At 38.8% G+C, this 27,618-nt stretch overlaps 1 long non-coding RNA gene across 5 annotated transcripts in view; it reads right to left on the bottom strand.

The window, feature by feature from the left end:
* Positions 1-27,618, bottom strand: part of LOC117979472 (uncharacterized) — a 138,565-nt gene that overhangs the window by 65,702 nt on the left and 45,245 nt on the right. Inside the window, exons 3-7 of one of the 5 annotated variants that reach the window (XR_008624597.2) lie at positions 14,305-14,489; positions 8,220-8,393; positions 5,750-6,001; positions 3,865-3,973; positions 1,801-1,969 (exon numbers count right to left, since the gene is read on the bottom strand). This is a non-coding gene — a long non-coding RNA (uncharacterized LOC117979472). Of the gene's footprint in view, positions 1-1,040; positions 1,970-3,864; positions 3,974-4,838; positions 5,046-5,749; positions 6,002-8,219; positions 8,394-14,304; positions 14,490-27,618 lie in introns of those variants that run through there. The other 4 variants (XR_008624595.2, XR_008624596.2, XR_010109416.1 and 1 more) reach the window with 4 other exon arrangements.

Here is a 27,618-nt window from a genome sequence, read left to right as displayed (position 1 = left end):
ATTCATACGTCATGGTTCAAAAGCAGTGCAATGTGAAGGCTGTCAGTCAAAATCCTCGGACACTGTGGCACTAAACAGCAGTGTCAAGAAAGATTATAGAATATAATTAATATTTACGTACTTAGTCCTTTTATTCTACTTTTATGCATTCCAAACAGTGCCAAGCTTTTGCTTACAGAAATGCAAAAAGGAAAGAAAGAAAGAAAAGAAAAGAAAGAAAGAAAGAAAAGCAAAATGACAAATTAGAATGAATTGAAAAGACAAAACAAAGGGAATATGAGTAGGGTCACAAATAAAGACATGGATGAAGTCCATTCACAAATATGCATAGCATGAAATTTTACATAGAGAGTGTTGTTATAATCTGAATTTATTAACAGAGCCTGAGAAGTTGCAAGGGTTGTGTAAGAAAGCAAAGTCATCACGAAATTTTTGCTAATGAATGTCAACTTTGAAAATGGTCTCCTTGCTTAACTCTAACATCTGTCTTCACCAGTTGAGTCCTCTATCAGTCTCTTCCTGGTCATTGCAATTGTACAATGCAAACATAGTACATTGCATGGTGAAATTGCTAACCCTGAAAAAGATGCAAGGCTTCATGAAGGAGATGAAAGTCAGATTGGATAACTGCTTGAATTACAAGCCAGTGGCAAATGAGGATCTGGCAGAGTTAGGGTGGTTAACAACTAAATAAGGGAAAATGGATGAGGAGAACATCACTGGTGTGTGCTTCAAAAGCAAAGGATTTGAATATCAAAGGATCAGAAAGGCCCTTGGGAAAATCAATGAAGCTCTTGAGTATTTCTGCAGAAATGACCTTCTATATCTTACTATGAAAGTCAAATGTGAAAGATGTCTTACTAAGATATCATATAATTTTATCGGGGAAAAAAACTCAAATAATCAACATAATTTGAGTTTTGTTTGATAAGTCAGTGCATAGCTTCTACGTATGTTATAAAAGAAAATAAACTTCTTTTAAACTTTGCTTTTGCGATAAAATTTCTATCAACCTTCTCTATCCCCACCCTCACCTCCTACCCAGTCACTGTGATCATTTACTAGAAAATTTTGGTCTTTAATATGAAAAGGTTTTTTAGTACTAATTGTTGCCAATAATAACATGCTTGTTTGCCAGTAGCAAACTCCAGGAGTAAAACAGGATTAATTACATGATTCATGGTGTCCCTGAGATTAAAAAAAAAAAGTTAGTTGCTCAGTATTAAAAAGTCACATTTATTTCTGATACCAAATGGGAGCCATACAATCAAGACACTGTGAGATGTAAAACATCACATGTTCTTACAAAAAGCACAATGATTATTTCCATGGGGTTACGTTTTCATTGCAGTTCATACTATAACCTAATGGCTGTCTATAAGCAAATAAGTTTGGGAAAGGCTGCATATTATTCTTGGAGATGTCCTGTGTACCCATTATGTTGCTAAGAACTTGGGTAAATCACTACAGCATTGTGGTCAAGAGCTCAGACTCTGGAGCCCAAGTGTCTGGGCTTTATCTTGGTGTATTAGTTAGTACTCATGCTGCTAATAAAGACATACCCAAGACTGGGTAATTTATAAAGGAAAGAGGTTTAATTGACTTACAGTTCAGCATGGCCAGACCTCAGAAAACATACAGTCACGGCAGAAAGGGAAGCAAACATGTGCTTCTTCAAATGGCAGCAGGAAGGAGAAGAATTAGCAAAAGGGGGGGAAACCCCTTATAAAACCATCAGATCTCATGAGAACTCACTATCACAAGAACAGCATGGCGGTAACTGCCCTATGATTCAATTACCTCCCACCGGGTCCTTCCCCCAACACGTGGGCATTATGGGAGCTGCAATTCAAGATGAAATTCAGGTGGAGACACAGCCAAACCATATCACTTGGCTCTTGTTGTTAGGCCTTAGTTGCACTTACATCTGGGACATGTCACTAACCTCTCCATACCTCAGTGTCCTCATCTGCAAAACGAGAAGAAGAATAATAATAGTATTTTCTTTATAGGGTTGCTGTTTAGGTTAATTCATCATATACAATACCTGACACCAGCATCTGCTATCACTTACAGATATGTCCTGCATAGAAACCAGCTTAACATTATTGGATTCTGTTTTTCACACCATATTTGATCACAGAAGCCCCCCAACTCCAGCCCCTACCACTTTTTTTCAATAACATCTATTAACATGCTGGAAATAAGGTACGTGAAATTTATAAAACTGTAGGTTTTAGATTGATGTGCTAATCACGATCACTTGTAACACTTTTTCAAAAAGAAAATATTCATCTTCCACCCCAAATGAAGATACTGAGTCCATGATGTGCCATGGGCACCATTCCCTGAATTTTAGAAAGTTCCCCAGGTGATTCTGACATGGTTCTTAACTATTATTCAGAGCAGTAGCTCTTCTAGCAGCATCTGCCTCACATAAGACTTGTTAGGAATGCAAATTATTGGTCCTTGCTCCAGATCTAGAGCTCGGAAACTCTGCTGAGGGGGCAGGGGAGGACAGCAATCATTTCCAAGTGATTCTGTTTGAGAAGCACTGATATAGGAGAATGAGTAAAATTGGCTGCCCTTCAGTAGGCCCTCTATACATTTAACTTCTCTGCTGAGACTTTAAGAGACTTCAGATAGACCTGATAAATTTCAAGTAGATTGCAGTATGTCTGAAGTTATTCCCCTGAAGAGAAGAAAAGCCGCTCTTCTATCTTCCCATTAAATTCAGAGCCAAAAGGTTTGGAAATCAGCTGAGCTTGGATCAGAATGAGCACAGTGCCCACAAGGACCTGGACCTAAATAGAAGGCCACCTCAAGTGGTTTTGTACAGTGTCAGCTTAGCTAAAATCTAGAACCACATATCCAAGAAGGGAGGCACGTATCCAAGATCTGCCTTTCCGGGATGGTTCTGGGTTAGGGCAGGCCATTAGAGAAATGTGCCTAAAATTCGGAAGATGGAAATAAGGCGGCAGCTGTCACTCTCTGAAGGTGGACGTAGGTGTCAGGTGCTGTTGGAGAGCTTGCCTACGTGGCTGCTTTGTGGTCCTGCTTGCTGGCTGAGGCCAGCAGCTGAGCTTGCAGCTGCCCTGTCTTCCTAGTTATGCAGCTTCTTCGAGTTTGGGGCCAGATGTGTGTGCAGCTCCCCGGCGAAGGGCTCCAGCCTTTTCTGTAGGTCATGCACATCACTGAGGTTAAAGATGAGGGTCCTGGTTTGTCCTAATTCTCATCCACCTCAAATCGGCTTTTCCTCCTTATTGCCTGTCCTGCTGACTTGCAGTGACCTCAGGACCATCCCCAGTGCAGAGGCAGCTGCCGTTCATACATGGCTTAGCCAGCCTCCCTTGGTGGTTGTTGGTTAGTCACTTGTGTTTCATCCCTCCAACAGCCCCCTTCCAGGCTTGGACTTCCACCATGAAATCACTGAACTTCTATTCAGAAGTATCTGGTATGTGTGCATATGTGTGTGTGTGTGTGTGTGTGTGTGTGTGTGTATTTATATAGAGCAGATTTATACAACTCTAAGCAAAGGATAGTGTGACCTAAGAAAAGTAGCAAGGAGATTAGCTATTTCTCAACTGACTCTAAGATAGAAAGTTTTCTCAGCCAAAAGCGGGAAGAGTAAACAGACTTTAGCTTAGCCTATTTGGTGGAATGACTAATAATAACTGAGCTATAGTGGATGTTGATTACGTGCCAGGCCATGTACTAAATACTTTTCATACAGCATCACTTAATCCTTACAAACCTATCAGGTGGGTACTCTCACTTTCCTCATTTTACATATGAGACAACTGAGGCTTAAAGAGATTGCATAGCTGACTGGTATCTGAGTAATTTAGAAATGTTTTGTATTACTCGGGATGCTGAAGAAGGAGAATCACTTGAACCTTGAACCTGGGAGGCAGAGGTTGCAGTGAGCCGAGATCGCGCCACTCCACTCCAGCCTGGGCGACAGAGTGAGACTCTGTCTCAAAAAAAAAAAAAAAAAAGTTTTGTATTAGGCTTCCCCCTAACCAGAGAACAAGAGATCTGACTGATACAGTAAACCTCCATTGCTTCAACTCTGTGCTCATTAAACAAACTTTAATGATTTGTCCACTATTAGACATGTTTCCTATTATGAAAGTAAAATATTCATTGAAGGAAAATTGGACAATTCAGATAAGTGTAAAGAAGTGAATAAAATCACCCAGAATCCCATCAATTAGGCAATTTCTTCAAAAATGACTTTCTACTACTTCTACGTCCTATAAAAATAAAATCCATTTTTATAGGTTTTCTGCTCCCACCACTTCTCGTTTTAAATACACGTCTGTTTCTATTAAACATAAGATGATTTCAGTTTAAGTTTTATGTAAAAATAGACTCTTTGGTGTGAACAGAATTGTCTAATATTTGAAATGCATTCAATGAGTTCATGGTTAACATGCCAAGAAAAAAGCTTAAGACATAATAAAAAAAAGTGGTGGCTGTGGAATTTCCTTTTAATGGCTTCTGATAAGTTTTTACTTGCATTCTGAAAAAGTCCTTTACACTGTTTTATTGAGATGCCATGAAGTCACTGGGGCCAAGATTTACTGATGTTAATATGCCCTTTAGTAATGCTAAATCTAAGTATGAAAGGCTTAGGAGGCTCTCTCAGACATAAAACTCCAGTCAGTTCCTGGACTCACCGCCATAAATGACTCCTTTATAGGAGGAACTAACCAACGGGTCAGAGAATGGCAACAACGGTCATGAAAAGACTTTTTTTTTCTTTTTTGCAGTTCTTTGTGTTTTCCAGTGATTGAGTGATATAAAGATAAGTGGGTTATAAGAGTATATGTTACCATTCACTGTGAGTTTCCATCCCTTAATATATAATCTTGCAAATGATGAACTCCGCAATGTCATTGTGGCACCATGCAATTATCTAATAGGAAAGAGAGAGTCGCTCTGTTTTTTGAGCAGCACTCACTGGGTCAATTAATTAAACGAGTGCAAATGCCTTCAAGTGGGAGATTCAGAACCAAGCCAGGCAGTCTCATGAGATCAGACTATAAGAAACCAGAAATAAAAGGAGATCAGGAGAAATAAAAGGGAGGTGATTTTAAAGACATCACAAGGAATTCAAATTCTATCCTCTTCACATGAAGTTAAGACACATGTTAAAGCCACGTTGGTTTGGCCCCATGAATTATGGAGGCCCCTTCCCTCACTATTGCTTAGGTACTTACTCTATTGAATATCTACCTCTTCATTCAAGCTTATTCGGGTCATAGAGTCTAAAGATGGGGTGTTTCACAGTTTATATGGTATTACTTTATTGATTTTGATTTATGTTGCTAATAGAAAATGTCCGGTTTTTCTAGGCACTTAGTTTTTAATTAGTGTAAGCTTCCTGCTTATGAGAAGTTCAGCTTTGGTTAAGATATTTGATGCTATAACAGAGAATTAATTTAGAGAATACAATGTATGCACAATCCTCAGCAATCATGATTCTTCACTCCCACAAAAAAAAAAAACCTCTTTATTAAAATAATTGAGCAAAACCCTTGAAGATCTTAGTTTAAGACCACAGAAAAGTGTGATTCAAAGGAATGAGAAACATGAGGTGCAAGTAAGCATTCTACATTAACCCACGTCTCTTCTGGGAAACCTCCATGCTATTCGAGTTCCAACTCAAGTTGCTTAGACCCAGCAATTGCACTGCCCATAAAAGTCCAAAACCCCACACTAGGCTGGGCATGGTGACTCATACCTGTGGTCCCAGCACTTTGGGAGGCTGAGGCGGGCAAATCACTTTAGGTCAGAAGTTTGAGAACAGCCTGGGCACCATGGCAAAACCCCATCTTCACAAAAAATACAAAAATTAGCCAAACATGGTGATGTGCACCTGTTGTCCCAACTACGTAGGAGGCTGAGGCAGGAGAGTTGCTTGAAGCTGAGAGGTTGAGGCTGTAGTGAGCCATGATCATGCCACTGCACTCCAGCCTGGGCGACAGAGCAAGACCTTGTTTCAAAAAACAAACAAAAAAAAATCGTGCATTAATTCTGCACATGCTCTGCTCTGCCCCTAGGATCCCGCTTTCCTCTTGAGCTGTTTTTCTTCCTCATTATATTTTCCTCTAAGTGAAACCTAACCTCATCTATGGTTTCTACACCAACAGTAACAGAACCACAGCAATATTTTTTCTGTTTATCTAATTTTACTAAACATTCTAAGAGGTATTGGGAAGGGATATTTTCAGCCCATGAACCCTCCCCCTCTTCTTGCTCCATCTCTTCTTTTCTCTTCTGTTTCCCTCTCTCCCCGCCTCCCCCAAGGATGCTCACTTTTTAAGTGGAGCAATTTTGCTCTCCTTTCTTAAGCCTTGGCACACTGGCACCAATGTCTCACATGGGGCAGGGAGTGGACTGAGAGCAAAGGGCAAGGCTTCACTTTCTACATTAAGACTTCATCAGGGCGTCTCTCCAGAAAAGCCAGTTTTCTCTTGAAGATAATTTTTTATTGAGGGATATTTTACCATCTGTAGATTGCAAATATCTTCAGCATATAGTTGATGATTTTGCAAATTTAGGTGTAAGAATCACATGGTTACTCAACATGTCTCAGAGGTTTGCTCCTGATCTTTAATTACTGAGTAACATTCCAGGAATGGATAGTTTCTAGTTGATGGGCATTTAAGTTGTTTGTAAGTTTGGGTTAGAGAGGAAAAGCTGATCTGGAAGTGTAGGTCCATGTTTAACTTTATAAGAAACTGCCAAATAGATTTGCAAAGTAGTTTGTACCATTTTACATCCATATCAGAAATCTAAGAGATGTCTAATTGTTACATATCCTTGTCAGCACTTGGCATTGTCAATTTCTTTAATGTTAATCATTCTAGTGGGTGCGTCATGGTGTCTCATTGTGCCTTGAGGAAAAATTTCAATGCTGATGAGTAAGATGCATTTTCTCTACTTTGTTACAAAATCAAATGTTATTAATCACTGCTTAGTATAATCCCATTATTCTCCAGTTTTGTGAGCAAGGAATTCACCCTGAAACTTTCTTTTTCTCTGGAAGAGATCAGTGTTCTTGTTCATGCTTCTGGGATTACTAGTTAGTCTTGAACCAAAACTTCACTTATAATTTTCCTTCAAACCAGTAATTTTCAGCTGCCTGTGTAAGAAATTGTTTTTAGAGAGTTTTTCTACAACTGCCTGTGTATGAAATTGTTTTTAGAGAGTTTTTCTAAAGAGGTATGTACTGAAATATTTACAAATTAAGTTGTATGATAAATGGGATTTACTTAAAAATAACATGGAGTAGGGAAATGCCATTTAGTGGTCGGGGTATAGATAAAACAAATTGGCTGTGAGTTCCTAATTGTTGAATCTGGATTTAGGTACATGAGGATTTTACTTTTATATATGTTCAAAATTTTCCTTCATGAAAAAATTAACATATATTTTAAAATCCTGTTTATTTAATTTTCATCTTATTTCACCAAACATTTTTGGTGGCACATAAGAACAGTTATTATAAAATGGGAAAGCTCAGGCAGATAAAAATCATTATTGGGGACAATATAGTTAAAACATTTTCACATCTACCTCTTCTGGGAAGGGGTCATGGGCTGACTGCCACCTGGCCAGTGAGGGTGGTGAACCTTCACTGAGAAAACTAAGGATCACTAAAACCAAAGAGAAGGGCAAGAAACGGAATTGGGTAGACAATTGTGGCTATAAGTGGCAGGAAGATGCAGCTATGGAAAATGGGTTATGTGAAAAATCAAGAGGACAAACAAATACCTGAAAGTGGTTACAGGTGAATAGCTTGTATGTGCTCTTTACAGCTGGCAAATAGAAGGATGGCTGTGCTGTGTGACTCAGGACAGAGCCACAGAAGAAGGGTGGGGTGGGGGAGGGTGGGAGGACTGTGAGGGTAGAATCAGAATGCAGATGTGCAGGGCCTAGGGTCCTACATTATTGAAGTTAGGAATTGTATTAGTCTATCCTCATGCTGTTAATAAAGACATACCTGAGACTAGGTAATTTATAAAGGAAAGAGATTTAATTGATTCACAGTTCAGCAAGGCTGGGGAGACCTCAGGAAACTTACAATCATGATGGAAGGGAAAGCAAACACATCCTTCTGCACATGGCAGCAGCAAGGAGAAGTGTAAAGTGAAGGGGTAGGGGAAAGCTCCTTATAAAGCCATTAGATCTCATAAGAACTCACTCACTATCACGAGAACAGCTTGGAGGTAACTGCTGTCATGATTCAATTATCTTTCATCAGGTCCCTCCCATGACATATGGGCATTATGGGAGCTACAGTTCAAGATGAGATTTGGGTGGGGACACAGCCAAACCATATCAGATGTAATAATGGCTCCTATCTTCCTGGTGGATAAGGCCTAGAAGAAAAAATAATCAGTTATATAATTTTGCATTGTATATAAGGGGAAAAATACATCTGGTCTCTAGGGGAAGCAAAGATTTTCCTAACACATAGGCCTGAAAATGCATATATATATATATAAATTTTAAGCATAGGCAATTGCCTCAGGGACGCTGAGAACGGGTTTAGTCACTAGATAAACATTCTGAACCCTTCAGCAAGAGTGGATGGAGAAAAACTAAACCCAAACGTTTACAGCACATGCACAGCCATGAAATATGATTGGACCTGGACCCCTTCCAGCCCTCTGGCCAACACTGTGTCCCACCTCCTTGCTACCCACTTGGGGCCCCGCCTGGCTTTCAGTGATTAAGAGGGATAGCTTTTTCTTTCCGTTGCCCCAGTGGCCTCTGCGATCCTCTATTCGTCTGTTCTCTGAATCTGGGAAAACTCAAAAGAAGAAAAATAGTCAAAATAATTTGGTAGCTTGCTAAAAGGAATAACTTCTCCCTCTTTGATTAATTGCTCTGATCTTCCTTTCTCCATCAGAAATTTACTTGCCTCATAGCCTTTAATGATTAATTTGAAAGGACACAGAATTTAGATCGATTTGGGACTTTAGAAACTCTCTAGTGCAATTCCTTCCTTTCACAGATAAGGAAGCTGAGGTCCAGCATAACTAGCCCCAGCTAGTTACGGCACAGCCATGACTTAGACCCGGTCTCCCAGGTCCCAAGCTTGGGCTAGTTGCACCAAATCACCTTGTCCCTGGGAGAAAACAGCCAGCTCCTTGTCATTGCTTGCTGGTTTCCTCCAGGTTTTACTCCCTGGCACTGCAACATGCATGCTCCTCTTTTAAATAGGCCATATTCTTTCTCACGGAACTTAACTTTCGTAAACAGTTTCAAATAAACAATTTGAAATGTGGATATAAAAACAGTTTTAGGGCTGAGTGCAGTGGCTCACGCCTGTAATCCCAGCACTTTGGGAGGCCGAGACAAGCAGATCACTTGAGGTCAGAAGTTCGAGATCCACGAGCAACATGGCAAAACCCTGTGTCTATGAAAAAATATAAACATTTGCCGGGCACAGTGGCACATGACTGTAATCCCAGATACTACTTGGGAGGTGGAGGTTGCCGTGAGCTGAGATCACTCACCACACTCCAGCCTGGGCAACAGGGCGAGACTCTGTCTTAAAAAAAAAAAAAAATTAGCTCGAGCTGGGTGCAGAACAAATGGGGAGATGAGAGTAGCAATTGTTATTGTTTACCTCTCTCCTCTGCTATTCCAGGGGTGCTACACATTCCTCAGTATCTCATCTTTTACCCTTTTGAAGATGATGAAATCCTCCACATTTACTGAATGGTAATGTTAAAGTCCATGGTCATTTCATCATGTTCCCATGTGTGTGGCCCTCACTCTGACATCAGCTGGAGGAAGAGCAAGAGCAACTAACAGGGGCAGTGAGAAGGACAGCCCAGTTCTGTGTGTCGTTGGGAGCTGATGGAGTTCAGAAGCTCACCAACAGACCAGGGGATCTCAAAGTTACACCTGAGTAAGAGTCATCTGAGGACTTTGGTGTTCATGCAGGCTCCCAGGCCCCAGCCCTAGAAATTCTAACAGAGGTGAGGGGAAGAGTGGTAGACCTGCGAGGAGTGGGACTTAAATTTGTGTTTTCAGTTGGCATGGGAGAAGACTCTGATACAGATGACCTCATTCGATACTTAGAGCAGCGTTTCTCAACCTGTTTTCATGACTGCCCCTTCAACAGACTTTTTAGATGTTTTTCCCCTAATCACCTCCTGTCCATGAAATTTTAATACCACATATATGCTGTATATTTGTTTAGGTACAATGACACACTGGAAGACCACAAACCATTGTAATAATAAATAAGAATTTTTGGTTCTACCAAAACCTCAATTTTTGCCCTATTGAGAATGCAGGCCTTAAACTGAGGAACAATTGATAACCCAAAAAAAAAAAAAAAAAAAAATCTGAGCTTTGAAGTTGAAAGAACTGGGTTTAGGTCTTGATTGCAATTGTGGTATGTGTAAACCTAGCTTCATTATCTGGTCTACAGAAAGAAGAAGGATAATAATACTTTCCTCATATGAAATAGTAGGAGCCTGCATATAGCATTTCTACATCAAGCATCTTCTAAATGCTTTGCATCATTTCATCAACAATCTGATGAGCTCCCTATTAGCTCAACTTTACAGATAAAGGAACTGAGGCACAGAGAGGTTTTAAAAAACACTTGCTCAAGGCCATGCAGCTAGAAAGTGGGGAGTAGCAGAGCTGGGATTAAATAGTCTGAATCCACAGTCTCTGATTTTAACCACTACTTTAATGCATTAGCAGCTGTGGTTAGGTCTTGCTTTGTAAGCAAGAATGTGTGCAAAAGAAAACTCACAGATGCACAAAAACATAGGACTGTGTTTATTGACACTTTTTTATGATTTTGTGAAAAATCATAAAAAGATGTGTGCAAAAGTCACAGACTCACAAAAACATAAGACTGGGTTCTATTGAGACATTTCTTATGATTCTCTGTAAAAAGCCAATGCAAATATTAATAGTAAAATAAGTCAATTTTTATTTACTTTAATGGAGAATTATATCAAATATTTATTTCTGAAATACTAGAATTAAACTTTATTAAAGGAAATACATGCAATCTATCCCTTGTAGAGAAATGATTCCCCCTGCCCCCAACAAAAAATTCTCATCCAGATGCTCAAAATATTTATTTGGAATCACAGATCTTAACATACAATCACCAATCAAGTACTAGGTAACCCTGTGAAGCTAGGAGAGTGGCAGTCAATCCTTTGTACATACAGACTCAATACTCTTGGTTTTAATAATTTGTGTGAGGGGTCAAAGGCAAAAGGAATTTGTCATTTTGCTGTGTCATAAATAGCATGAACTTAGTGACAACGTTTGGGAGAGAGGATATAGCTACTAAGTTGGCATAGCTAACTGCCTAACTCTGCAGCCCAGGGGCAATGACAATAAGCCTAATTGGCTGTTACTGAGTTCTTGTCCTGAGCCAGATATTGTGTTAAGTCCTTTGCATTCTTGATTTCACTTAATCCACAAAATATAACCCTATGGGTTAGAAACAATATATTTTCTTCTATTTTATAGATAAAACAGCCAAGGATTAGAAAAGTCAAATAAAGTGTTTGCTATGGCTTGAATGTTTGTATCTCCCCAAAATTCATATGTCGAAATCCTAACTCCAAGATGATGGTGTTAAAAGGTGGGACCTCTGGGAGATGAATAAGTCATGAGGGTGAGGCCTCCATGATTTGTATTAGCACCCTTATAAAAGAGTCCCCAGAGAGTTAGCTAGACCCTCCCACACAGTGATGACGTAGTGAGCCCCTAGAGAGTTAGCTAAACCCTTTCATTCTGTGACAACATAGTGAGAAGGTGCTGTTTGTGAATCAGAAAACAGGTCCTTGCCAGAAATCAAATCATCTGGTGCCTTGATTTTGGACTTCCCAGCCTCCAGAACTGTGAGAAATAGATTTCTGTTGTTAATATACCACTTAGTCTATGGGTTTTTGTTGTTGTTGTTGTTTGTTTGTTGTTGTTGTTATGGCTGCTTGAATGAACCAAGACATTGTCTAAGGGCACACACTAGATAGTGTCAATGCTAGTAAGACTAACTCAGGTATGTCTGAAACAGAAGCTTATTCTGTTTTACTGTCCTCTCTGCACTATATACTAGCTAATGATTAAAATAATAGATTTATTTAAAATTCAGAATAAAATTAAAATAGGGCTTATTTAGAACAGAATTTCACTAATTTTACACATATTGATTGACTTACACTGTGTTAGGCCTAGAGAGCACAGCACAGACAAAAACAGACACATTCTCTGCCCCCATTGTATTTACATTTGGGTGTCAGAGATTTGCATTAAGCAAATCATTATGGAAATAACTTTAAAAGTGCAAGTGTTAGGAAAGTAGCGCTATGAGGAGATATATTGTAGGAACTAATTTAAACTGAGACACGATCATCATGAGATAGATCAAGCTTTATCAGAAGTTGAAAAGGTGATTATTTTGTAGTGTAAGGATATGTGTAACATATAGGCGACATCTAATGGAAATGTGACTCAGGAGAAAGTCCCAAACTGATGCAGACACTATATTTGCAGGAATTCAATATGGCCTCTTCTTCACACCCTTACAAAAATGGCATGTATCTATCATATATAATACTATAGTAAATGGGTCTATAAAGAACATCCCATTTACTTCATGAAAGACTAATAAAGGACTGAAATTTAGCTCTTTAGAGCATCTTAGAATCTGTAATAGAAAGTCGACGTAAAAATACTTTGAAACAAATTAAAGTTTGAATTTAGCTATGTACCAAATCCCAAGAGCTTTAGAATTAAGAAGAAGTCAATATTCATTCAAAACTCCCTAGAGTCACTGTCTTTCAATTATCATAGAAAAATAGCAAAGTGATTTATGGCTGTCATTTAAAATATGCTTCTAGAACTGTCAAGTATGCTCACCTACCCTGTATCTTCTGCCTGTCCTGATAATTACTATTGTTATCATTATTATTATTATTATTATTATTATTTTGAGACAGAGTCTCACTTTGTCACCCAAGCTGGAGTGCAGTGGGGCCATCTCAGTTCACTGCAACCTCGCCCTCCTGGGTTCAACTTATTCTCTTGCCTCAACCTCCCGAGTAACTGGGAATACAGGCACACACCACCATGCCCAGCTAATTTCTGTATTTTTAGTAGAGACTGGGTTTCATCATGTTGGCCAGGCTGGTCTTGAATTCCTTATCTCATGCCATCCACACGCCTTGGCCTCCCAAAGTGCTGGGACTATAGGAGTGAGCCACTGCACCCAGCCAATTACTGCTTTTAATGTTTGTGCAGTTTTTCAGAGTTTCTGGGTATATTCAAGCAAATATAAATACATAGTTTTATTCTTGGTTATTTTGGTACACAAAATATATCTTACTATACAAACTGTTCTGCACCTTGTTTTTTTGCTTTATCTTGGAGAGCAATTATATTCTTTGACTCTTTTCACTCTTTTCCACAGCTATATAGTAGTCATCATACGGATCTGCCATATTTTTTTTTGAGACAAGGTTTAACTCTATCACCCAAAGTGGAGTACAGTGGTGCAATCACAGCTCACTGTAGCCTTGACCTCCTAGTCTCAAGCTATCCTCCCACCTCAGCATCCTAAGTAGTTGGGACCACAGGCGTGTGCCCTCATGCCCAGATGATTTTTATTTTTTATTTTTTTGTAGAGATGGGGTCTAACTATGTTACCCAGGCTGATCTTGAACTCCTATGCTCAAGTGATCCTCTTGCATTGGCCTCCCAAAGTGCTGGGATTGAAGGTGTGAGCTACTGTGCCTAGCCTGCCATAATTTATTTTATCAGTACTCTCTTTGTAGACATTAACATTGTTTCAGTTTTTTGGCCCTTACAACCATTATGCAATGAATTACTTTGAAAATCTCTATTGCTCATGTCTAAGCATTAGCTATAGTATCCACTCTATAAGGTATATGCACTTTCCATTTTTAAAAAGGTATTGTCAAATATCTCTGTATTCCTGTTTCCCCACAACTTTCCAACTAAGTATGCTATTAACTGTTTGGATTTTCATTTTCATGATATGTGAAAAAATGATATCTAGTGCATTTTTATTTTACTTTTATTTTATCGTTAATTAATTTGGGCATCTTAGTATGTCTAAAGACCATTTGCAATTTTTTTTCTGCCTGGTGGTATCACATCCCATTTTAAATTAAATTTTCAGGTTTTTCTGATCAATGTTTTGTTTTGTAATATTTGTGAAATTAAGAAGTCTGTATGTTTTTGTATTTTTGTAGCGTGTGATAGCTCCACGCAACTTACCTAACTTGCCTGAGCAAACTTCCTTGAAATAATTCAACTAAAACCAAGAACATTATGGAAATGAAAAAACAATTCTTCCATTTGAGATAAAATTCTTTCCAAGTTTTTAAATCAATTTGAATCGTGCTTCTTCTTTTGTGGTCATGGATTTTTTTTTAAAGCACTGCTATGAACGAGTTTATGTCCTGTAAAGAGAGGAACATCTTAAATGCATTTAAGGATTTTCTTTTAATAGGAAAACTAGAAAATAAAGGAGAGAAACTTTTTTTACTCAATCTCTATCACATAGCTTAGAGTAACAGTTGAATTTCTGAGTTGAATCAACATATGATCTCCATCTCGGACCAACTCAAAAAAGAATTTGTACAAAGGATATTAACTGTCAATAGTATTAAGTGAATGATGAATCTTTAAGGGGGTGATTATCTTTCAAATAATCTTTCACATACAATTGTGTATTTATCTGAACATCTACTTATTTATTTTTTTGACCTCAATCTAGCCAGGACTACAGATTCTTAAAGTAAATGCACAATAAAAATCAGTGTTAGTCCTCACTTAGGGTGTGATGAAAGTATAAACAGGTCTGTTCTCCTCTTTATTTGTGATACCTAAGCCTTTGTTACAGGTTGATATGTTTTGGCTGTGTCCCTGCCCAAATCTCATCTTGAATTCCCACATGTTGTGGGAGGGACCCAGTGGGAGGTAATTGAATCATGGGGGCAGGTGTTTCCTGTGCTTTTCTTTTGATAGTGAATAAGCCTCACAAGATCTAATGGTTTGATAAAGGCGAGTTTCCCTGCACAAGCTCTCTCTTTGCCTGCTGCCATCCATGTAAGACATGACTTGCTCCTCCTTGCCTTCTGCCATGATTGTGAGGCCTCTCCAGACACGTAGAACCATAAGTCCGTTAAACCTCTTTCTTTTGTAAATTGCCCAGTCTCGGGTATGTCTTTATCAGCAGCATGAAAATGGACTAATACAGAGGTCAAGATACTCCAACTACTGAAGGGCTGGTCTTAACACTCCTGGAAAACATTCCTATTATCTCAAAACAGGTTCCTCATTTGGCTACCTCGACTCTCCCAGGCATTCTGTACAAGTGCTCCCAGTCTAACTTGGAAGTCCCAATAGATAGATGTGTCTGTGGGGACATTTGGTTAATTCCAATTCACTGCCATCAACACTGTACCCACCACAGTTCCCTGTATACATGTTAAGTCACAATTATCTTGCTTATTAGATTTATCAACAGATACCATCTTGAATTTTGATGCTTGCATCTTTTTGGTTGTTTTCTTAGAGCGGATTCTCAGGCTGTGAAGATTCTAGAGATAGTTATTTTAAAAATTGCTGCTACATCTGCCCTTTACCACTATTTAGGCTTCTCACCAGCTGCCCATGAATTCTCAGTGATAATGAGCTGTGGGTCTGTGAGGGCTGCATTCAATTCCATAAGTGCCCTGTGACATATTATCAGGGCTCATAGAGATGATAGCTAAATCCAATTTATTTTATGTAATCTCCCTATTTTATGGTGGCTTTTGGTTCTCCAATCACAAGTGCTTCTTATTTTAGATCATTTGTCTAAATGTCATCAATTTTTTATTTTTTTAAAGCCTATTTTTAAAAGGTCCCCTAAAATATTGAGAATATTATGTCTTTTTAATGTCATTAATTTAGGGACATTTAAAATGATTAAACCATGCAGTCATAAATATACTCCTGATATGTTATACAAAAGATATTAGATATCTTTATATCTTTACAAAGCAGGAAACTTCACTTTATACAAAGATAATGGAGGACATTAAAGATTTTAGTTTAAATCAGGTAGCTCATTAGCATGTGTTGATGATAATGTCTATTTCTATGAAGAAATCTCTGATATTAAAAGCGTAATGACTGCCAGGAAAAAATTTTGCCCTCTCCCTCCCTCTCTGTAATTATTTACTTTCTATTTTCTTCATTTTACACCCACACACAAAGAGAGCCGACTGCTCCTCCATTTTGCAGAGGCCACTATAATTTTTCTTGACATGGCAATTACTTTTTAATCTGGTTAGCATAGACTGTAATGGAACCAAGTTGTAAAACATCCTTTCTTGTTTACTCTTTTATTTTGCTTTTAATTTATTGCCTTGATTTCAATCCCTTTTATAAACTCATTAAAGCTCAATTATTCACTTTGAAGTCAATCACTAATCAATGCCATTTATTTTTATATTATGGAGAGCAGGGAGGATAGTTAAATGGTATGTCTGTATTTCACTAAAATCTGTGATAAAGATCAGATTGTTCTAGTGTTTACCATTTTAAGGAAAAGGGAATTCCGTGCAAATAAAGGGAACATTTCTAGGAGAAGAGGCAAAATGCCTAGTCTGGTTGATGTTTCTGCAGGTTTGCCTTTTGAGGAAGGAAATGGATGATACATACAGCATTTAAAGCATGCACTAACTGTTCGTAGATTTAGATTGATTAGTGAGGATAAAGAACTGTCACTGTCTTATTGACTGGAATCTCCTTTGTAAAACTGAATCTAGAAGCTCAGAGGCAGAAAGAACACATTTTGATAGCAATTTTTAAAATGCTTCTGCACACATGGCTTCCCTCATTTACTCTTAAATTAGGTTTTTGAAATAGGGGAAGGCATTAATGTTTTCAGTGTGAAGGTGATAACACTAAAGCCTACAAGAGATTCAAGCAATTTGCTTAATGTCTCATAGTTTACAAATGGAAGATCAAGGAAAATCCTACATCTTGGTACCTTGGTATATTCTACTCTATGTCATTCTGAGCAGTGAAGTTCCAGGGCTTTGATTTATATGTAGCTCTTTTACTTGCAAACGGTGGCTTTCAAGATTGCTAAATGAGTTTTTCTTATTAGATTGGATTCTATGAAGGCACTCAGAAATTATATGACTATTTTGGTTACTGGCAGTGCTGTGCTGGTAAATCATTCTCAAAAAAAGAAAAAAATATTTAAAAGAAAAAACCCTGATTTGTAGCATTTGTTGATTTCTGTGGGGTAAATATTATCACTATGACTGATTTCAAGCTTATCAAAAAGACATCATTGAATTCAGAATTGGGAAGAAATGCACACAGACAGTTCTTCCAAGCCAGTACAAGCTGGCCCGAGCACAATAGCATGGCCCTGCATTGTAACACACGAGTCTCCTCTGTACCATAACTTTGAGTTCTGCTGTTCTGAGGACAGACAAAATAATTTTAAAATGTGGCACATATGTGAATGATAGCAAATTTTATAATTCAGCAAACATTTTAGGAATATCTACAACATATGGAGTAAGTAGAATCTGATCTACCTTCAAGGACTGTACAATCTAGTGGAGGTGCCAGACATGCACACAAGCAAAAGTAATTCAAGGGAAAGTCTGCTATGTGCTATAATGGCAGTGCTTGCAGAGGGCAATGGTAGGACATTAGAAGAAGGTATATTGCCTTCTTATTAGGGCAGCTGGTGAAGGAAGAATCCATAGAAGAGTCAGTGGTTGTACTGAGTGGTAAAGAATAGGTAGTTTTGAGGTCAGGCACAATGGCTCACATCTGTAATCTCAGTGACCCAGGAGGCTGAAGCAAGAGGATGGCTTGAGCCCAGGAGTTTGAGGCTGCAGTGAGCTATGATGGTGCCACTGCACTCCAGCCTCGGTGATACAGTGAGACCCTGTCTCTAAATTTCTTTTTCAATGTAAGAAAAGAAAGTTTTTCAACCAAATTGTGAGAGTGAAGAGAGTTTTCTAAATTGAAGGGCAAATAAAAACAAAGTTCAAAACATACCCAGTTTATGAAAGGACAGAGGCTAAGTTGAACAAAATGATGACCGAGAAAGTTAGCTTGAAGAGATCATCTTGGGATAATGTTTCTCAAAGTGTGGTCTGGGCCTACTAGGGTCAGAATCATCTCCAAAGTTTTTAAAAAGTATCTAGGTCTCTGGAACCCATCTCTTGTCTACATTCAAAATCTCTCTATCTCATGATATAAGGTAGCATTTGAGGACCAGTGTTAATCAACAACAAATTTCCAAAGAATTTGAGGAAGAAAATGTTACTTTAGGTGAAAAAGACATTGGGAAAAGGGTGGATTCTCGGTAGGAGAAAGAACTTGCTGGAATCAAAGAGACCAAGTTGAATTTAGGCAAGAGATGAAAAGGATTTGGAACTATAGTAGATGTCAAAGACATGAAAAGGCTCATCTAGTTTGAAGAACTATTTTAGAGCTGGGGTTCTCAAAATTTCCTCCCTAGACACCTAGGAGGTACTTATGTGGGCTTTGGAGGGTCTGTTTAGCCTAAACATAGTCTATAAACTTTTGTACACCTGAGTGCGTTATTCTATGGAGACTATTTCCTGGCTTCACAATATTCTAAAATTAGTCTATAAACCACAAAAAGTTGGAAAACCATTGTTTTCAAGAAAAAAACTAGCAGTGATGGAAGATTCGCTAGGTTAGGGGAAGAGGGAGTTAAGGGATTTGAAAAATAATCATCATAATAATAAAAAGTCCAGTAGTTTCCAGCCTGAGTTGTTCAGAAGGTAATGACATTTTTAATCAAGAGAAGGACGCTGATAAGAAAAGCTTTGTTTGAAACTATTACAAGTTCTTTTTTCTACAGAACAAACTTAAGATGCTTGTACTTCATCATTATAAAGGTGTCCCTCAGGCTCATAGAGAGGTCATAGCAAATAATATTTTATTCAGTGCTAAATATTTATTAGGTGCTAAATATTTTATCAGGTGCTTGCTAAGCCCTGTCAATACATTCTTATTTAATTATCACAATAACCAATTAATAATTATTATTTTGACTTTACAGAAAAATCAAGATTCAGAATATTAAATGACTTTATTAAGGTCTCAAACCTGGTAAATGGCAGAGGTAGAATTTAAACATCAGTTGTCTTCCCAACTTGCTCCAAAGTTCATGTTCTGAACTTCTCTGCTATGGCTGGCACCTTGGCATTCAGCAGTTGAAGATTAGGTCTATTTGAGCTTAATGACACTTGCACAGGAAAGAAACAAACCATGTCTATAGGCTAGATTTTGTCAACAAATCGAGGGACAGTTTTCTCTTTGACTAAATCAGAGCAGAGACCGTTGTTCAGGCCAGAGATGCTGGTGAGAGCATCATCAGTGCAACTCAGAATTATCTTAAGTACTTTCCAGCTTCTCTTACAATTAATTTCTGTGCCAAACCCAAGTCTCTTGCTTTATACTATTCACTCCTGCTCTTCTTCTTCTCCTATTTGGAAAAGTCATTCATTTGATTTGAAAGACAAAAATTAGAGCTCACTGCAGTCAAGATATTCCTTTAAAAGGCTTTCTATGAGATCGTTTAAACAACATGATAGACATGCAATTTCAGCATAACATTAAAAATAATAAGTAGAAGCATGTAAATACTTAAATATGGCCTGTTGTAGGTATAAAGCTATGTTTATTTCCAAAGTATTTCCCCACTGCTTTACATTGCATGAGAAGCCACAGTAGCATGGGTTCTAAGCACTGTGTTCTCACTCCTTTTGTCTCACCAAGATGGCTTCCTTGGTTTAGAGCTAAAAGAATTGGGATAAAGCACAGCAAGACTCTGATTATATGTCAGCTTCATTTCTACTTAACTGGTTTGTCCTGATGGGATTGAGTATGGAGGGGAAGATTTCTTGGTAGAAAAGTGGAGAGCTGAGAGTTATGACTGAAAAAGAAGAGAAAATCTGTTTGATTCTCAGTACACTATGTGGAAGAAGGTTTCATATTAGTAGTCAGGAATGATGACAGTATAAGAGGTAGACCTGGATAAAAGAAGGCTACATTAGCATAGACCAAGGTGGAGAGATAGGAGCTTGTATTATGAGAACACAAAGCAACAAAGAAGAAGCTCTAGGTTTTTCCTCTCTATTGATTTTATTCTCTCTATATATATACTGACACCGTCATAATGAATAAAAAGTTGACTAAATCAAGTACTTCATCATAGGAATAACTTTTCATATTTGAAAGGACTTATTCTCAGAAATACCATTTAATTTTCCCCTCACTTCGAGAAAATGATAGCTAGTTTTTGCTTTTGTTTTGTTTCTTTTTTCATTACAGATTCTCTTTAGGGAAAGCCTAATGGAATCTCTTCTCCTGGGGAAAAAAACAGGTGCTCCTTCCAAAACCTGTGGAAGGCTTCTTTCTGTAGGTGATAACAGTCCTGCCTTCAGCCTTGGAGTCACCTTCAGTGATGCCCTCTCCTCCATCCCTCATTGGTCATCAAACCTTTTGCACTGCAATGCTGATTTCAACATGGGCCTCTGTTTCTAGAACCTACAATGACTATTGCATGTGCCATCAAGTTCAAATTCTTCTGTTAAGTTTTCAAAGACCTTCAATCTGCTACCATGATACTTCTCATATTTTATTGTCTACTCCTCTGCATATAACACCTAGTTTTTGTCCGAAAGTCTGCCTATCCACATAACCAATTTTCTGTCCCCAGTCCTACTGTGTCCTGCCAAATTTTTATTGTTATTTTATTTTATTTGTTTATGTATTTATTTGTATTTTGAGATGGAGTCTCACTCTGTCATGCAGGCTGGAGTGTGCTGGCAAATCTTGGCTCACTGCAACCTCTGCCTTCTGGGTTCAAGTGATTCTTCTGCCTCAACCTCCCGAGTAGCTGGGATTACAGGCATGCTCCACTGCACCTGGCTAATTTTTGTATTTTTAGTAGAGACTGGGTTTCACCATATTGGCCAGGCTGGTCTCAAACTCCTGACTTTATGATCCACCTGCCTCGGCCTCCCAAAGTGCTGGGGTTACAGGTGTGAGCCACTGCACCGGGCCCTAAATTTTTATTTATGTTGCTCTCCAGATTTGAAATTTTGTTTCCTTCATCTTGATGTATTTAAATGCTGTCTAAGATTTAAAATCCAGTTCAAGGGTTACCTCTTCAAGGAAGTATCCTCTGAGCATACCAACTCTCATTTATCTTCTTCTATAAATTCTAAGGGCACACTGAAGGTCTATTTCAAATGACCCTTCTCCTGTGATCAGAAGCTATTGTTTCTCTCTCTGCCGTTTCTTTGGGTAAATTAGGATTGCCATCCAAATAGATTTTAACTTCCTCAAAGAAGTATAATTGTATGTCACTCTTCAATTATAACCTTCCTAGGAAACAACATATAGTAGAAACTCAGTAAATTCTTTTTGCTTAACACACAATCCTCATGTCCATGATTTGAGCTAATGCAATTGATGATCCTCAACGTTAGATATACCCTGATAGAAAACTTTCTGAAGGTTTGCATTGAAACAGAAAGAAAACTGTCCTGAAAAGAAGACTTTGTGGACAGAAATTCTGCTGCCCAGTGTTCTAGTATATTCTGACACATCCAAAAAGGTATATCTTGCTTAGGGAAATTTTCTCCCTTCTAGGCCAACATTGAAGGGTAAGAACAATAGGGTTGAGATCTTCTGTAACTCAAATCCAAAGGGAAAATCATACGCCTTGAGAAATATCATCTCTTTTATCCAAGGTTGTTTCCAATTCTGCCCTAGATATCACTGAACCAAAACACCAATGCATGGGATAAATACTTGCCCAATTATTAAGAGGATTGGGTGGGGAAGACTCCTCATAAAATCATTAAATCGGCTGTGCTGTGAAGATGGCCAAAAGCCTAGAAGGTCAGAGTGGCTGTGGCCTGGAGGCAACTCTCTTGGCCATCTCAAAGTAGAAACTCCCTGTAATGAGGCTTTTACAGAATATTTGTGTCTGATAGCTCCCAAAAAATGGTGACCCTAGAAGCAAAATTAATATTTGCCTGCAAGCAAGAACCCAAACCTCTCCTTAGCTTTTCCACTTTCTTTTAGAAACTCTTTTTCATTTAAATAAACAAATTAGGCATTCTGAAATTCAAAGGCCTATACAATGAAAGCAGTCACTGTTCATGATGGATTAGTCTGATGTTTAAAAAGAAGGTTAAAAAAATGCAAAACAAGCTGCCACCACTAGTTACATTAGAAATAGATCACAAGTGATGCTGGATTCTGTTTCATCTGTGGGAGGTTAAGAAGAAATCGCATTCACAGAAGAATAAGCTTCACTCCAGGTATAACTGGTGGGAGGCTTCTAGGCTGTTTGCATATTATTCTTTTGAGAACATGTATACACTCCCTGAAATTCTACATTCCCTCTAGCTGCTTAGAGATTTTTTTAAATCTCAAAGCTCAGGCCGGGCGCGGTGGCTCACGCCTGTAATCCCAGCACTTTGGGAGGCCGAGGCGGGCGGATCACGAGGTCAGGAGATCGAGACCATCCTGGCTAACACGGTGAAACCCCGTCTCTACTAAAAATACAAAAAATTAGCCGGGCGTGGTAGCGGGCGCCTGTAGTCCCAGCTACTCGGGAGGCTGAGGCAGGAGAATGGCGTGAACCCGGGAGGCGGAGCTTGCAGGGAGGCGGAGCTTGCAGTGAGCCGAGATCGCGCCACTGCAGAGCGAGACTCCGTCTCAAAAAAAAAAAAAAAAAAAAAGCTCAAATCAGGCTCATATTTTTTAGAAGAAACTTCACCACATTCCTCATCTATATGTTTACTAAATCCTCATACCCTAAAAGATAGAGGTGGGTTACTTGGTTAATAAAGGCCACTAAAGTACAAGTATTTTAAGGGGAGAAAGAAGTCTTGGAATGTTGCTTTGGAGTCCTGGAAACTAGTTGTTTATTCACCATGTGTCAGGAAAGCATAGATCTAAACTATAGGCCTACAGATTATATACATCTAGGTTATCGATCTGAAAAGTAAAATTTAAGGATTTGTGTCTTTAGTTCAGTGTATGGCAGCACAGACACAGAGTGTATACAGTGACCTCCAGAGAGTAGTTACTTACTTTTCCCAAAACTTTGACATTATCTGGAGCAAACTATGCAGCTTCTAGTTAAGTTTGGCTGCTCTAGGGATTGATGTGTTCCTCTATCTGTCACCCTACTTTAGTGGTTAGAAGTGGGACTTGAAGAACTGCAGCCACCTCCTGGATGATCTTTCCTTCTCCAAGCAGCCTATCCACTGCCAAATCACCCTTCCTTCCAAAGAAAATGTCTAATCATCTATTCTGCGATCTACCCTCAGCCCTCCACTTCTAAGTTCAAATTGCCTAAAAAGGCATTTGGAGGCCTAACCATCTGACCCCAAGCCACTTTCTCTTTCTGTTTTGCACCCTAGGATTCAGTGGCATGTCACTCTTGGCTCATCTCTCAACATGCCCTGGATTTGTATGCCTTCATGTCTTGATTGATTTTTTTTTTTTTCTTGATCATGGAGCCAGAAGTCTCAGATTCAAGGTCTGCTGCCACCTTCATAGGTATGAAACCTTCACAGATCACTCTCCTCAGTCTCAATTTCCTTAATTGTATAATGGGGATAATAAAGTCTATTTAATAAGCTTCACAAAGGGTTATAAATGAGTTAATGTTGAGAAGAGAAGGCATTCTATGCTGGAAACATTGTTTAAGCTGAGACACTGTCCTGGACAGACACGTTAGTCAGATTCATCTCAGAAAAATTGCCTATTTGGGGAGATACGTATAGATTTACCTGGGGATGGTAGTTTGTTCTGTTAACAGAGTTTTTTGCCCTCAGCGCTATTGACATTTTGGGTTGGAAACTTCTTTGTAGTAGAGTGATATCCTGGGCGCTGTAGGACGTTTAGCCCCATCCCTGGCCTCTATCTAGTAACAGCCTCCTGCCAAGTTTTGACAATCAAAAATATTTCTAAAGATGGTCAAATGCCCACCCTTGCCCTAAGCCATGGGGGCAAAATCTCTCTATTAGATGTTTCAGAGATATATTATGTCCACGTCACTGTCCTGATGTACTGGTCACAATTTTCTAAGAGGACACTGTCCCTGCCTCACAGACATTTTTGAACTAAGGATGCAAACAGTTATGAAAGCAAGTTCCTGTAAGATATGTTCAAAGTAAATGAATGCTCCAAAAGAAGCATGAACTCGGGCTCTGGAGGCACAGAAGGAGCCATCAAGATTTGGTGAGCAGAGCTTGTGCTCAATACAAAGCAAAAAGATAAATTTGTCTCTGCATCAGTCTGGAGTTCAGAAAGGGAGCCTCTGGCTCCTGGTTTGGCTTACCATTGAAGATGAATTTCAGTACCATTATTACTAAGGGAAGGCTTCTGCAAGACTGAAGAGGTAAGTGTTTCTGCAGAGGAACTGAACAAAGCAAGTGCAGGGAAGAACAAAAGGGAAGGAAAGGATCCAAGAGGGAATGTCAGATATTATAGGACTCTACTTTCTCTGATTTCCTAACCCTGTGCTAAACCATTATCTCTGCTCATTCTGACAGACCCATTTGCTTTCCTTTACTTTTCACTACTTCTTCCTAAGATTTGGTTTTTGTATGTTTACAGTTGAGGTTCTTGGAAGTATTGTTACTCCACCCCAATCTGCATGGCCCCAACCACGTGGTATCATAGTGAACCTAAATTACTGGAGCATTTGGATGAGCCATGGTGGTGGCCCCTCCTGTTTTATTCCAGGCAAGTAGATAATCAACACTGAGTATGCACAGAGTGAGTGCAGCTGGAAACTCAGCTTCAATGTGAGTCCCACATCCTTGTCTATCAGAAATGAGACAGCCAGGTTAGTATTGGGGGCCACATGATGCAAGCAAATGCATAACAATCCATCTGGTTGTCAGGGAAGGGATTCAAAGAACGGGAAGCTGGGGAGAACATGCCATATTGACAGTGCCCAGTGTGGGGCTTTTGAGGTCATCGCTACATGATACCAGCCTTTTATCCCACCCTGCTCAGAGAATGCTGAGAAAGCCAGGGAGGATAGAGATGGAGTGATGTAAAACATGATCACCGTAAATATCTCAGCATGCCTCTTGCTGACAGTGGGAAGTCCAGCTCTGGAAAAAACACTGTCAGCAGTAGCATCTATTTATGTAAAGGATTAAGCTAGAAAATGCTTATTCTTATTGATATTTTTAGCAGTTCTCCCAGAAATTTTGAAATTGTTTTCAATATGCTTTTTTGCTTACTTGGACTTTATACTTACATCTGATTCTAGTGAATGCAACCTTAAAATGTGGATTGACCACCAGGCATTCAGTACCTAAATTGAATAGGAATAGAGTAGTTAGAAATATTGAAAAAAGCCCTACCTCAGGTGTTAGGAAACCTGGATTTGAATCTCCGATGTATAATCTCTCATTTGATTGATCTTAAAAAAGTTGCTAATCTCATTTTTAATACCCAAACATCATTCTAGTGGTCCTAACTAGTTTTTAGGATTTCTATGAAGATAAAGTAAACTAATATATGTGTAAGTAAACTAATAAATGTGAAAGCATTTGGAGGCCCTATAGCTAAAAAGAAGAGGAGCAGGGTGGTGGGAAGAGGGAAAGAAAGGAAGAAAGAAAAGAAAGAAAGAAAGAAAGAAAGAAAGAAAGAAAGAAAGAAAGAAAGAAAGAAAGAAAGAAAGAAGAAAGAGAAAGAAGAAACAAAGAAAAAAGAAAGAAAAGAAAGAAAGAAAAGAAAAGAAAGAAGAGGGAGGGAAGAGAGGTAGGGAGGGAGGGAGGAATGAAGGAAGGAATGAAGGAACGAAGGAAGGAAGGAAGGAGAGACTATGATATTCAATATTCTATTTTAAAGGTTTCACCGATTCAAAACACTCTTCAGTGATGTGAGAAATATCTCTGACAGAATTATTATATTCTGGTTAACGGCCATTCCAAATTATACACTGTGCTTATGTTTTTGGTGAGTGTTTTCCCCCTTATTCTATTGTCTTCACAATATTTGGTGGGGAGAAAAAAAGGGAATGAGCCACTTTCTTTTGATGTACTAAGAGCTTGATTAATAACAAAAGCATCAACACTATCCTAGATCTACAGGTTGGCAATGGACCTTCACTGATGGATGAAGGGGTTCTACCTAAATAAGAACACCCGGGGAGACTTATTATTAGGAAATGCTAATGTTTCATGTGTTTCCTTGAAAGGGTAAACAATAGCTATGGAGCTAGGTTAGTAGCCTCATTGAATATGAGTGAAAGGGTCAGTTTTGATGGACACAGCCTTGTCAAGGTGGCCCCAAAACAATAGGACATCCTTCTTTGAGCTCCCGCTGTTTTTTTAGAGTAATCGTCTAGAAAGCATATTTAAATTTTGAATAAGCAAATTGTATAATTATTTCTCAATAGCTTGTATTAAATTGGGGGAGAGGGGCAACAGTGTGATAAAATTAGTTTCCAACACCCCAACAACTGAGGGGTTTTCTGTTTGTTTGCTTGATTGATTGTTGAGTGTTGTGGTTGTTTATAGTTTCTTATGATAAGAGAGAGCATTTTTTTCATTTCAGTTTCTCATCAAAAGGATTTCCTACCATCAAGCCAACAAGACCCAGATGTAATTTCACTGATGAGCAAGACATCTCTGCCAACTGAATTCCTATTGATTAGCATCTGATTTTGTTTGTCAGCAAAAAGAAAAACGTATTATTTAATGGCACGTTTGGTACATAACCAGCGGGATTAAGTGGTGGGAGGGAAGGGTGTGGATGCAGGGGTCTCTTTCAGAAACTGATGAAATTATATTAATGTGTATGATCATTTCTGCTCTCAACCAAATAAATAACATTCGTCATCTTAAAGCAGCCAGCGTCTTGCCCTGAAGATGAAAGGACTCGTTGGCTTGCTGTCATTCTTCATAGTTAGAAGCTATCATGGCCTGGGATGGGGTATGTGCTGTGCTGACTGTGGGTCCAATGTCACTCACTCTCCATCCGGCTTCCTGACTCCTCCTCCCTTGACGGCTTATTGGGGGATCAGACACAAGCCAATTACTCTTCCCGGGTGGGAAGAATGACAACTCCTAATGATTCATTCCAGCTGTTTGTGGAGATAAGGCAGAATGAATGCAGGCCCCACACCAGAATAGGATGAAGGGGATTTCTGGGATCACAAAGCAGACCTAGACTTTTATAAAAAGCCACACATACTGATAGACTACAGTTACAGAATACATTAGCATTTACCAAGAACTTTTTTCACATGTTATTTAATCTGACTGTGACTAATCCGATGAGGTCATTATTATTATTTCTATGTTAAACAAGGCTCAAAGACATTGAGTGACTTATCCAATATTATGTGACCATAAGGTATGGACCTAAGGGTTGAGCTAATGCCTGAGCCCCAGTGTTCTTTCCAATATAATAGACTTTCTATACTTTATTTCACACTGTTGATAAAGACATACCTAAAACTAGGTAATTTATAAAGAAAAAGAA

Source organism: Pan paniscus, chromosome 13 (assembly GCF_029289425.2).
Source record: "Pan paniscus chromosome 13, NHGRI_mPanPan1-v2.0_pri, whole genome shotgun sequence".
In the NCBI taxonomy this organism is placed as follows: domain Eukaryota; kingdom Metazoa; phylum Chordata; class Mammalia; order Primates; family Hominidae; genus Pan; species Pan paniscus.
The sequence above is the reverse complement of the archived record's forward strand: the minus strand, read 5'-3'. Positions and strand labels throughout refer to the sequence as shown.